Consider the following 10,811-nt stretch of genomic DNA (forward strand, 5'->3'; position numbering starts at 1 on the left):
ATGCCCAGCCATGGGTCGCGGCACCCGCAGACCCGATCGCCGCCGGAGTCCCGTGATCGGTCCCCGGAGCTGAAGAATGGGGAGAGGTGTGTGTAAACACACCTTCCCTGTTCTTCACAGTGGCGCGGTCATTGATCGTGTGTTCCCTGATATAGGGAAACACGATCAATGACGTCACACATCCAGCCCCGCCCCCTACAGTTAGAAACACATATGCGGTCACACTTAACCCCTTCAGCGCCCCCCAGTGATTAACTCCCAAACTGCAATTGTCATTTTCACAGTAAACAACACATTTTTATAGCATTTTTTGCTGTGAAAATTACAATGGTCCCAAAAATATGTCAAAATTGTCTGATGTGTCCGCCATAATGTCGCAGTCACAAAAAAAAATCGCTGAGCGCCGCCATTAGTAGTAAATTATTTTTTTATAAAAATGCAATAAAACTATCCCCTATTTTGTAAACGCTATAAATTTTGCGCAAAACCAATCGATAAACGCTTATTGCGATTTTTTTTACCAAAAATAGGTAGAAGAATACGTATCGGCCTAAACTGAGGGAAAAAAAGGATGAAGGTAGACAGTGCTGGCCTCCTCATAAAATGAATAACTGCCAGGGTTCAATATTTTCTATATCACTGCCCCAGAACAAGCATACTGTAAAAGAAAGTAAAGAAATTGTCCGCATTTCTTATCTTTAAACTTGTGTTGGATCAGCGACTCAAGCCCTGTACACACGATCGGATATCTGACGGAATCCAATCCGGTGGATTTTTTCGTCGGATATCCGATGAAGCTGACTTTCATCAGTCTTGCCTACACACTATCAGTCAAAAATCCGATCATGCCAAAACGTGGTGACGTACAACACTACGACGAGCCAAAAAAATTAAATTCAATGCTTCCAAGCATGTGTCGACTTGATTCTGAGCACGCGTGGAGTTCCATACAGACGATCCGATTTTTCTATCGTTTTTTTATCCATAGGAAAAATTTAAAACGTGTTCTGTTTTTTTACACCGATGGAAATAAAACCGATGGGGCCCACACACGATCGGTTTGTCCGATGAAAACAGTCCACCGGTCTGTTTTCAGCAGACAAACCGATCGTGTGTATTCGGCGTCAGAGTGTTGAAAACATTATATCAGAATGACATTCAAGCAATGAGTAGTTCTAGAAGGAGGTCAGCAATGTCTGCTTTCACAACTTGTTCATGGCAGGTGCCCGGTCTTCCTATCTTAACCTTTTGGGGAGGAAAATCATAGTAATATAAATATACCCATCTTTTATATAAGGGTGTAGGTAAGGGTTAATTTAACTGTCATATATTTTTATTTGGCATATAAGTAATATGTGTTCCAGGTATTATTGAAATATATCCAGGCGTACAGAAGTTATGTGGGAACATACATTTCCCATTGATTTGCATGGGACTTTAAACAAAAACCCCGACCCTCACAAATGGGGGTAGTTAAGGGATAAATTAACTATCCTATAGTTTAAGTGGACATATAAGTAACATGTGACCAAGTGTTATCGAAATATGTACAGCCGTTTGGAAGTTATGAAGTAACATGTATTTCCCATAGAGTTGAATGGGACTTTAAAGGAAAACCCCATGGCAAATGGGGGTGGGTAAGGGTTAAACCACCTATCCTATGTTTGTTGCTGACATATAAGTAACATGTGTGCCAAGTTTCATGTTAATATCTTTAGCCGTTTGGACGTGATGCTGGAACATACATACATACATACATACATACATACATACATACATACACACACACACACACGTTGAGTTTTATATATATAGATAAGAAATAATCTTTTATTTCCATAACCATGCTACACTATCTTCTGCACACAGTGGAGGGACACGTTGCTTCAGCAAGGTCAGTGGGGCCTACCTAAACATAAACTACATTTTGTAAATGTTTAGATCAGAAAATAATATGGGTTGGTACTTGTTTTAGGAAACCACCTTTTTTTCTATTGATATACTATATGCAGTATAATCAGCAATTTGTAATGAATCTCATTCCACTGCTACCATAAATGGCCTATTACCTTTCTATGGATGTCTGTATAGGGCTAGAATTTAAATTGCAGCCTGCCTGCTACATAGAATGGGGCATTATCATCAATGTCCTTCCATTTACCACATTAGAAACTAATGCATTGGCAAACTACTTGTATTTTAAAGCATGCAAGAAGGGACAGTGTTTTTTTTTAATGTTAAGTGAATAATTAATGCGCAGAAAATTAACTCTGATGGTGTGAAACTTAAACAACAGTACAATGGTAATTGCAGTGAAAGTGAAACAAAACCATAACCATAAACCACTACACTCCCTGTATAGGAAAAAGGCTGATTGTGATGACTTGAGTGGGATGCGCCTCCCTGTTTTCAGTTAGCTGTCTCACTGGCAGGTATAAGATCATCCATGCTGACACAGCTCATGCAAAGCAAGCAGAAAAACCTTATTGCGCAATACAGTAACCACCATTGGCAAATATGTGACAGGCTTCTGATATGGGTACACTCACGAATCACCCGGACACAACAGGCAACAACAAGGGTTGCCCATGACTAAGTCACGTGTCCAGTGACGTAACGTGTGGGGGAGGAGCAACGAACGGGAATGACGGATTACACATCGAAATGAGGAGAACATCCTGAGCGGCTTGTTGTTTCCTGTTGTGTCCGGGTGATTCGTGAGTGTGCCCATATCAGAAGCCTATCACATATTTGCCAATAGTGGTTACTGTATTGCGCAATAAGGTTTTTCTGCTTGCTTTGCATGAGCTGTGTCAGCGTGGATGATCTTATACCTGCCAGTGAGACAGCTAACTGAAAACAGGGAGGCGCATTCCACTCAAGTCATCACAATCAGCCTTTTTCCTATACAGGGAGTGTAGTGGTTTTGCATATACCTAATCACTATTGGGACTGTTGTTTATGGTTTTGTTTCACTTTCACTGCAATTACCATTGTACCGTTGTTTAAGTTTCACACCATCAGAGTTAATTTTCTGCGCATTAATTATTCACTTAACATATATTTTTTTGGTTGATTCACCTTTTATATGCAGCGATTATTATTTGGTTATTTTTTTTGGTGTCATATATTTGATTATTTAGTAGCGCTGTAGTACATTAGTTTACGTTTTTTTTAGTATAATACTTAGACTTACAATATGTAATTATTAAAAAAATAAAAAAACATCCTACCTAGCTGTTGCTTTGATTGTTTTTTTTGTTTTTTTTACTCCAAAAGAGTTTTTAATAGTGTTAAAATCGATGTTTATCGGAAAACAACATTGATGTTGACAAAGACATGCACCTACAGTATATTGTACATATTCAGTAAAAGTAATAGATAAGACAAGGTCTCGCAATATAGCATACACAGAGGGAATACATTACATTGACAATTGGCGTGTTATCAAACTGCTGAAGATAAATGAAATGAGAGACCCAATCACAGACTGTTTGCAGAAATAGGTCCAAAATGATACAGTAGAGTCGCCCATATAATTAGGTTTAGAGAACCTAAACAAAAAGTGGTTTGAAAGATTTTAACAAGTGCACTGAAATGGCCTATTTAAAGATAAAAAAATAAATAAATCAATAAGATCAATATCTCAAATAATGTTTGTTATAATCCTAGAATTATTTGACCCAGATGGTATTTTACCCTAACAAAACTGAAGTTTCACTTTAATAAATAACCTTTTTTTTTTTCTACTTTTTTTGCTGTGGTCAGAATACTGACATGTCAGCAGCCTCTGTTTCCAGACAAGCAACTGATTGCTAATCAGTGGTGCGATCAGGTTTCCCCCCTCTCTGTAAAAGCATGCACAGACTCTGTAGCAGGCATTTTTATAAACATCACAGAAATGGGGTACCCTAGAGTATTCTAGCTATGCACATATCAGTAAATGCTCTGTTTGCATGCTCAGAGAAGGCCTAAAAGAATAATACACCAGAAGTGTCCATTAAATCATTGCAGTAAAGCAAGGTAAAATGCATATTTTATTTCTGCTTTACTGTAATACAATGCAGTGTGATGGGGTGCTAATCATATTAAATGTTACCTTAACCGGAGCTCCACCCTAAAGTGGAACTCCCGCTGATCGGAACCCTCCCCCATCCGGTGTCACATTTGACAACTTTCAGGGGGGAGGATGGTGCAGATACCTGTCTAAAAACAGGTATTTGCACCCACTTCCGGCCACACAGTCTCGGGTAAACTGTGGGCATGACGTCAAATCCCGCCCCCCCCCCCGTTGTGTTCTGGGAACACTCGGCTCCCAGTACACAGCGGGAGCCAATCGCATGCGCCGTAGGGAACCGGGCAATGAAGCCGGAGCGCTTCACTTCCTGGTTCCCTCACCGAGGATGGCGGGGGGGGGGGGCAGCAAAGTGAAGAGCGATCGCTCGTCCTCTGCTGCGGACGGCACTAGACTCCAGGACAGGTAAGTGTCCTAATATTAAAAGTCAGCAGCTGCAGTATTTTAATGCAGTAAACTAAGGGTGGCCTATTAACATACATTGTGGTGCGCTATGTTGGATAAAAAAAAAGTGCAGGTCTGATTTTATGTCTGTTGCGGTTCTTTGACAGTCCATTCAAATGAATAGACTACCTTAAAGGATGAGTTCTCCTTTAGGAGCATGTTACATGTTACACCCATATTTAGGGTGTAACATGCTTCTTTGCACCCACCTCCCAAAACCAGTGCTCTTCCCTCTGTGACCATGGGCTGGGGTTCTTCTCCCCACATACACTGTCACAATTTTAAAACAGCACACCCTGTGCAGGGCTACACCTACATGGCAGCATTGGTTATTCACAGTTTCCTGTGAATTAATAGACTACAAGTACCGTCAGCCTACAACGAAGGACTTGTAGTTCTCAATGAACTGCAAGGGCGCTGGTGAATGCTCTCATACTGTAGTTCATTGTTTCTTTCTGAAATTCAGTAACTGCCTGCCCATATCATACCTATGGGCAGAAAGTGATGTCAGTGATCTCTGATCGCGTGTGCAATGCTTTACAGGATGCAATTTAAAAAAATAAAATAAATGCACATTCTTTACCTGAAAAAAAGATGTGCATTTATCTTTTTTTTTTTCAAACTGTAAACCTTTTAAGCAAAGTATGTTAACCTGTGCATGTTATTGCACGGCAATGTATGAGATAGATCGGAATAGGCCTAATACTATAATGCAAAAACATAAGGCACAAATTGCCTTAACCGTTTGAAACACCTGTAAAAACAACCTGGCAGGGACAATGTGAAGGCAAAAGAACAATGAATAAAACAAAAGCTTAATATAGTGCTTGTACCCTGCTATACATTTAAAGGCAAACTCTGGGCAGACATCTAATTACACTTCAACAGGATGGGAATTTACTCTCCTTTGATTAATTGGAATAGTGTATATATAGTCACAAAGGACAATATCAGCAGTGGTCTCCCAAACAAATATTTTTTCCATTACCTATAGTTGCGGCATGCATACCAGTCAAAATTTTGGGCCCTGCCAATAACCTATAAGGAGTTGTTTAAGATAACTCCTCCTAGGATGCTCCGTTGTAGGGAGAGATGGCAGATGGAGGTACCAAGCATGACATGTGGGAACATCCCTTTTAAATACCTAGTCTCAGCTAGAGATAGGCTGATTCATTTAAAATTTCTACATTGTAGTTAATTTACCCTGGCCCATTTGGCGTGGATTTACCCATCACGTGCAGCATGTTGGTGATGCATGCATTCCCCTGCCAATTTTGATCAAATCTTTCGGAATTGCCAAGCTATTGGGGATATCTGGATGGGGGTACTAAAATGCATAACTGACATCCTTACCATTCTGATTCCTCAATCCATCTCGGTGTGTCTTCTTGGCTAAGTAGATGCTGTGGTCCCGTTTAATGCACACAAGACCCTTCTTATGCCACATACACACGATCGGATCCGATGAAAAAAGTCAGACACACGATCGGAAATTCCGATCGTGTGTGGGTCCCATCTGACTTTTCTCCATCGGAGTAAAAAAATAGAACATGTTTTAAATTCTTCCGATGGAAAAAAAATCAGATGGGAAATTTGGATCGTCTGTGTGGAATTCCATCAGAGAAAAATCCACACATGCTCAGAATCAAGTCGACGCATGCTCGGAAGCATTAAACTTAATTTTTCTCGGCTCATCGTAGTGTTTTACGTCACCGCGTTTTGCACGATCGGAATTTAGTCTCACAGTGTGTATGCAAGACAGCTTGAACGGAATTCCGATGAAAAAATCCATCGGATTTCAGACCATCGGAGAATCTGATCGTGTGTACACAGCATTAGCATGAACATTCTGCTACATTGGAAAAAAACAACTGCCCCAACGGTGTCCTTCTAGGATTTGGTCAATTGCATGATCCCCTTCTATAGAGCCACATATATCTCCTGGGGTTGTGAGAAGAAATTTACAAAGGTCTGGCAGGCGTGGCTGGACTCACCATCCATTGTAGAGTAAGGGACAGTTGAGGATTGAAACTCCCAGAGGATTTACTCTTGTGTAACAGACAGGACAGAGACTCATATAACAATAATTGATAGATGGCTTATTATTAGTGTCCTCTACTTATAAGGTATTAGCAATCACTCTTTTTGACCTCAATGTATGTGACATTTGCAGAGCTAGGTGGACTGAGGGCCACTCATCCCTTATACACTTGCTCTGGGACCTGAATTTCACAGCTTTATCACTCCAGCCCATTGGGGCTTCATGGTTGGAAGGAAGACAGTTGTGGGGATTGATGGGGTGGGGGGTGGACTTTATTAGATAGGTTGATGCATCTATTTTTGTTACACGGCCCTGCAAGGCCAACTCAAGGCGATATCTATTGTATTCGCCAATTGTCGAAAACCCAGCAAAAAAAATGTTTAAAACATCTAATAACACAATGGAAATACATTTATGGAACTGTTTTGCCTGCCAAAGGTTTTGTATTTTGATTTACCCAGTCCTGAGATTTACACAGATTTACACAGCTCTGATGGAAAGCACAGCCAACCCAGTTTCCTGACTTTTCTCTACTGCTTATAAACAACGCAGAAAGGTCACCTTCCTGCACCTAGCCTGCCATCGGCACTGATGAGGAAGCAATTGACCAATGAGGTAATGACCAATTGACCAATGAGGTAATCTCTCTGTTCCCTCTGTCAGCTTACCCCTTATAGAGTCATAAATGCGCTTATGCATTTACTAAAAAAAGTATACTACTTGAGCCATTTTGGGTAACCTGTCCCTATAACCTTATAAAGGGTGTTTTTCATCTTTCTTTAAAATATAGAATGTATTACATTACCTTAGCTTGGCTCCTTTTTTTCTCCAGCTGCTCACCTGACAAGAATTTTTTTTTCTTAACTTGCATAAAATATATGATAAATGAGGTGAGAAAAATAGAAAAGGCAGAACTGAAGATGGATATGATATTCTGCTAGCTGACCAATTAAACCGCCAGGTGCAAGTGAAGGAATCAATGCCTCGGTGGAGTGTTAGTTAAAAGCTTGAGAAGAAGGAAAATCAGTCAAAAGTTAAAGGGCAGTCGAGTGTTTTAGGAGTGAAAACATGGACATGTGCTATAGATTATGCCGAGATGTCTGCCAGTTTCTGCAGTGCGGTATGAGAAAGCCAAGCTGTGGGTGCTGGTTATTACTACATCATAGTTGAACCTACAGATCTACAGCTGCTCTGAACCGTAAAGTCTTGCAGTGCCTGGCACTGAGTAGCTGAAATATATTGGCCTTACAGACTGGCTGTATCTGGTGAACCCTTGTATTGATTTTATGGCTTGTAGTAAAACACAGCACGGTATAACATATACAGATATTCAATACTCCACATCTTCTTGATCTTGCTATAATTAATAAATACAGATTTGTGCCCCAGGGGACCAGCACAGGCTTATAAATACCTTTTGTAAAGCTGTCCTCTTTGTCCTTAATATGTAGGATAATATAAAAGGAATGATGAACTTTCTGTGGTGAAATATTAGAAGCTGACCATTGATCACAAACTGAAGCTGCAGGCTGTTAATGAACTCATACTGATCATGTTATTAAACAAATGATCATTATTATAATTAGTTTCCTTTCCAAACATTGGGTAAATTGATCCCATGTATGAACTGTTGTTTCTGCCTTTTATCGGCAAGAATGACAATGCATCAAAATTCAAAGCATTCACTAAGGCCCCTTTCACATTGCACCTGTAGCCGCGGTGGCGGTATATCGCCGCTAAAAATAGCGGCGCTATACCGCCGAGATTGCTGCGGGAATCGGCCACTGGCTGGGCGGTATTAACCCCCGCTAGCGGCCGATAAAGGGTTAATACCGCCCGCAATGCGCCTCTATAGAGGCGCATTGCGGGCGGTATTGCCGCGGTTTCCCATTGTTTTCAATGGGAAGGAGCGGTATACACGCCGCTCCTCTCACCGCTCCAAAGATGCTGCTGACAGGAGATTTTTTTGTCTCCCGCCAGCACATCGCCTCAGTGTGAAAAGCCCTCCGGCTTTCACATTGAGGTAGCTGGGCAGGAGTTTTTCAGGCGGTATAGCAGCGCTATTTTTAGCGCTGTACCGCCTGAAAAACTCCTTAATGTGAAAGGGGCCTAAGGCCCCTTTGACATTGGACCTGTAGCCGCGGTGGCGGTATATTGCCGCTAATAATAGCGGCGCTATACCGCCGGGATTGCCGCGGGAATCAGCCGCTAGCGGTGCGGTATTAACCCCCGCTAGCGGCCGATAAAGGGTCAATACTGCCCGCAATGCGCCTCTATAGAGGCGCATTGCGGGCGGTATTGCCACGGTTTCCCATTGTTTTCAATGGGAAGGAGCGGTATACACGCCGCTCCTCTCACCGCTCCAAAGATGCTGCTGACAGGAGATTTTTTAGTCTCCCGCCAGCGCATCGCCTCAGTGTGAAAGCCCTCGGGCTTTCACATTGAGTCTGCAGTGAAGGAGTTTTTCAGGCGGGATAGCAGCGCTATTTTTAGCGCTGTACCGCCTGAAAAACTCCTCAATGTGAAAGGGGCCTAAAGCTAGTTTAAAGGGAAAATAGAATTTAAATGTTTTAAGGGTGAACTAAACACTCTCAATCAATGTTAAAGCAGAACTCCGGGGTCAGCAAAAAAAATCCCCCATTAGTAAACAACCTACACAAAACACTAAACAGTTAAAACATTTTTGAAATTCCTTACAACGGAAAAGTCTTATGCCGCGTACACACGATCAGTCCATCCGATGAGAACGGACCGATGGACCGTTTTCATCGGTTAACCGATGAAGCTGACTGATGGTCCGTCGTGCCTACACACCATCGGTTAAAAAAACGATCGTGTCAGAACGTGGTGACGTAAAACACACAAGACGTGCTGAAAAAAACGAAGTTTAATGCTTCCAAGCATGCGTCGACTTGATTCTGAGCATGCGTGGATTTTTAACCCATGGTTGTGCCTACTAACGATCAGTTTTGACCTATCGGTTAGGAATCCATCGGATAAATTTAAAGCAAGTTTGCTTTTTTTAACCGAAGGTTAAATAACCTATGGGGCCCACACATGTTCGGTTTTGACCGATGAAAACGGTCCATCAAATCGTTGTCCTCTGTTTAACCTATCGTGTGTACGAGGTCTAACTGAATTTACAGGAAGTCATCTCTCTTCTTCAAGGTGATTTCTCAACAAAAAAGGACATGAAGACATGGATGGATGGATGGGTGAGATCTCTTTAAATAATAAAAAATAAAATTACATTTCAGTTTGTGGTGCTCAGATATAGTTTAGTTCTGCTTTAGGGCTTATGATTTGAAACTTATCTTTTATATTTTTTTATATTGTATGTAAGCCTTGGTGTAATATAAGTTTTACATATAATAGTAATAACAAGGTCTAACCATGGCAGATAATTCACAAATGACTATTGATTTTCTACACAGAAAACTAAGCAGAGGATTTCCTTTAAAGGGTCACTAAAGGAAAACATTTTTTTTGCTGAAATGACTGTTTACAGGGTATAGAGACATAAAAGTTAACTGATTCCTTTTAAAAATGATTAAAAATAGATTAAATTCAATCATATAATGTGCCTCTAGTTTCACTTTCGGTTTTAAACTGGTTTCATGTTTATGTGAAGTGAATAGACCCACATAACAAAAACAAACAAATCCAGGGCAGTGTTTTGTTTTTAAAATGAATCTGATTGGTTCTGAGGAGTTTTAGACACACAGTAATGACAGCTTAGACCACCGTGAAAAGCTCCCAGTACTGTGGTTATAAGGAGCCAGACAACCAGGAAGTGTGGAGATCACAACAGAATTACAGCTACTTCAAAGCAAAAACGAACAATAAGGACATGAAACCAGTACTGCAGTAAGGTAAAGGAAGCTATTTAGCTAAAAAAAATAATTCCTTTAGTGATCCTTTAAGACGTTGGGGTTTATGTCCCCCTCACTGTAGATCCTAGGGGGGCATGCAAGGAAAAAAAAAACAGCATTTTTAAATGTACATTATTGAATTATAAAATCAGCAGAGTTTCCCCTCATTTCAGATCTTCCCCTTAGATTTACAGTGACTGCACTTCCAAGTGCGTAGTCCAGAGTGGATTTGCCTTTAGTAAATCAGCCCCATTGCTCTTTGATTGAAAGATTGTATGGCAACCTCTGAAGAGAGTAGGAGGGGGATGAGACAATGCTCTGACTCATTCAGATGAGAGTGTAGATTTTAGTATAAGCTATTGGGCTTTGTAAACAGGTA

The sequence above is a fragment of the Rana temporaria genome, chromosome 5, assembly GCF_905171775.1.
Source record: "Rana temporaria chromosome 5, aRanTem1.1, whole genome shotgun sequence".
NCBI lineage: Eukaryota > Metazoa > Chordata > Amphibia > Anura > Ranidae > Rana > Rana temporaria.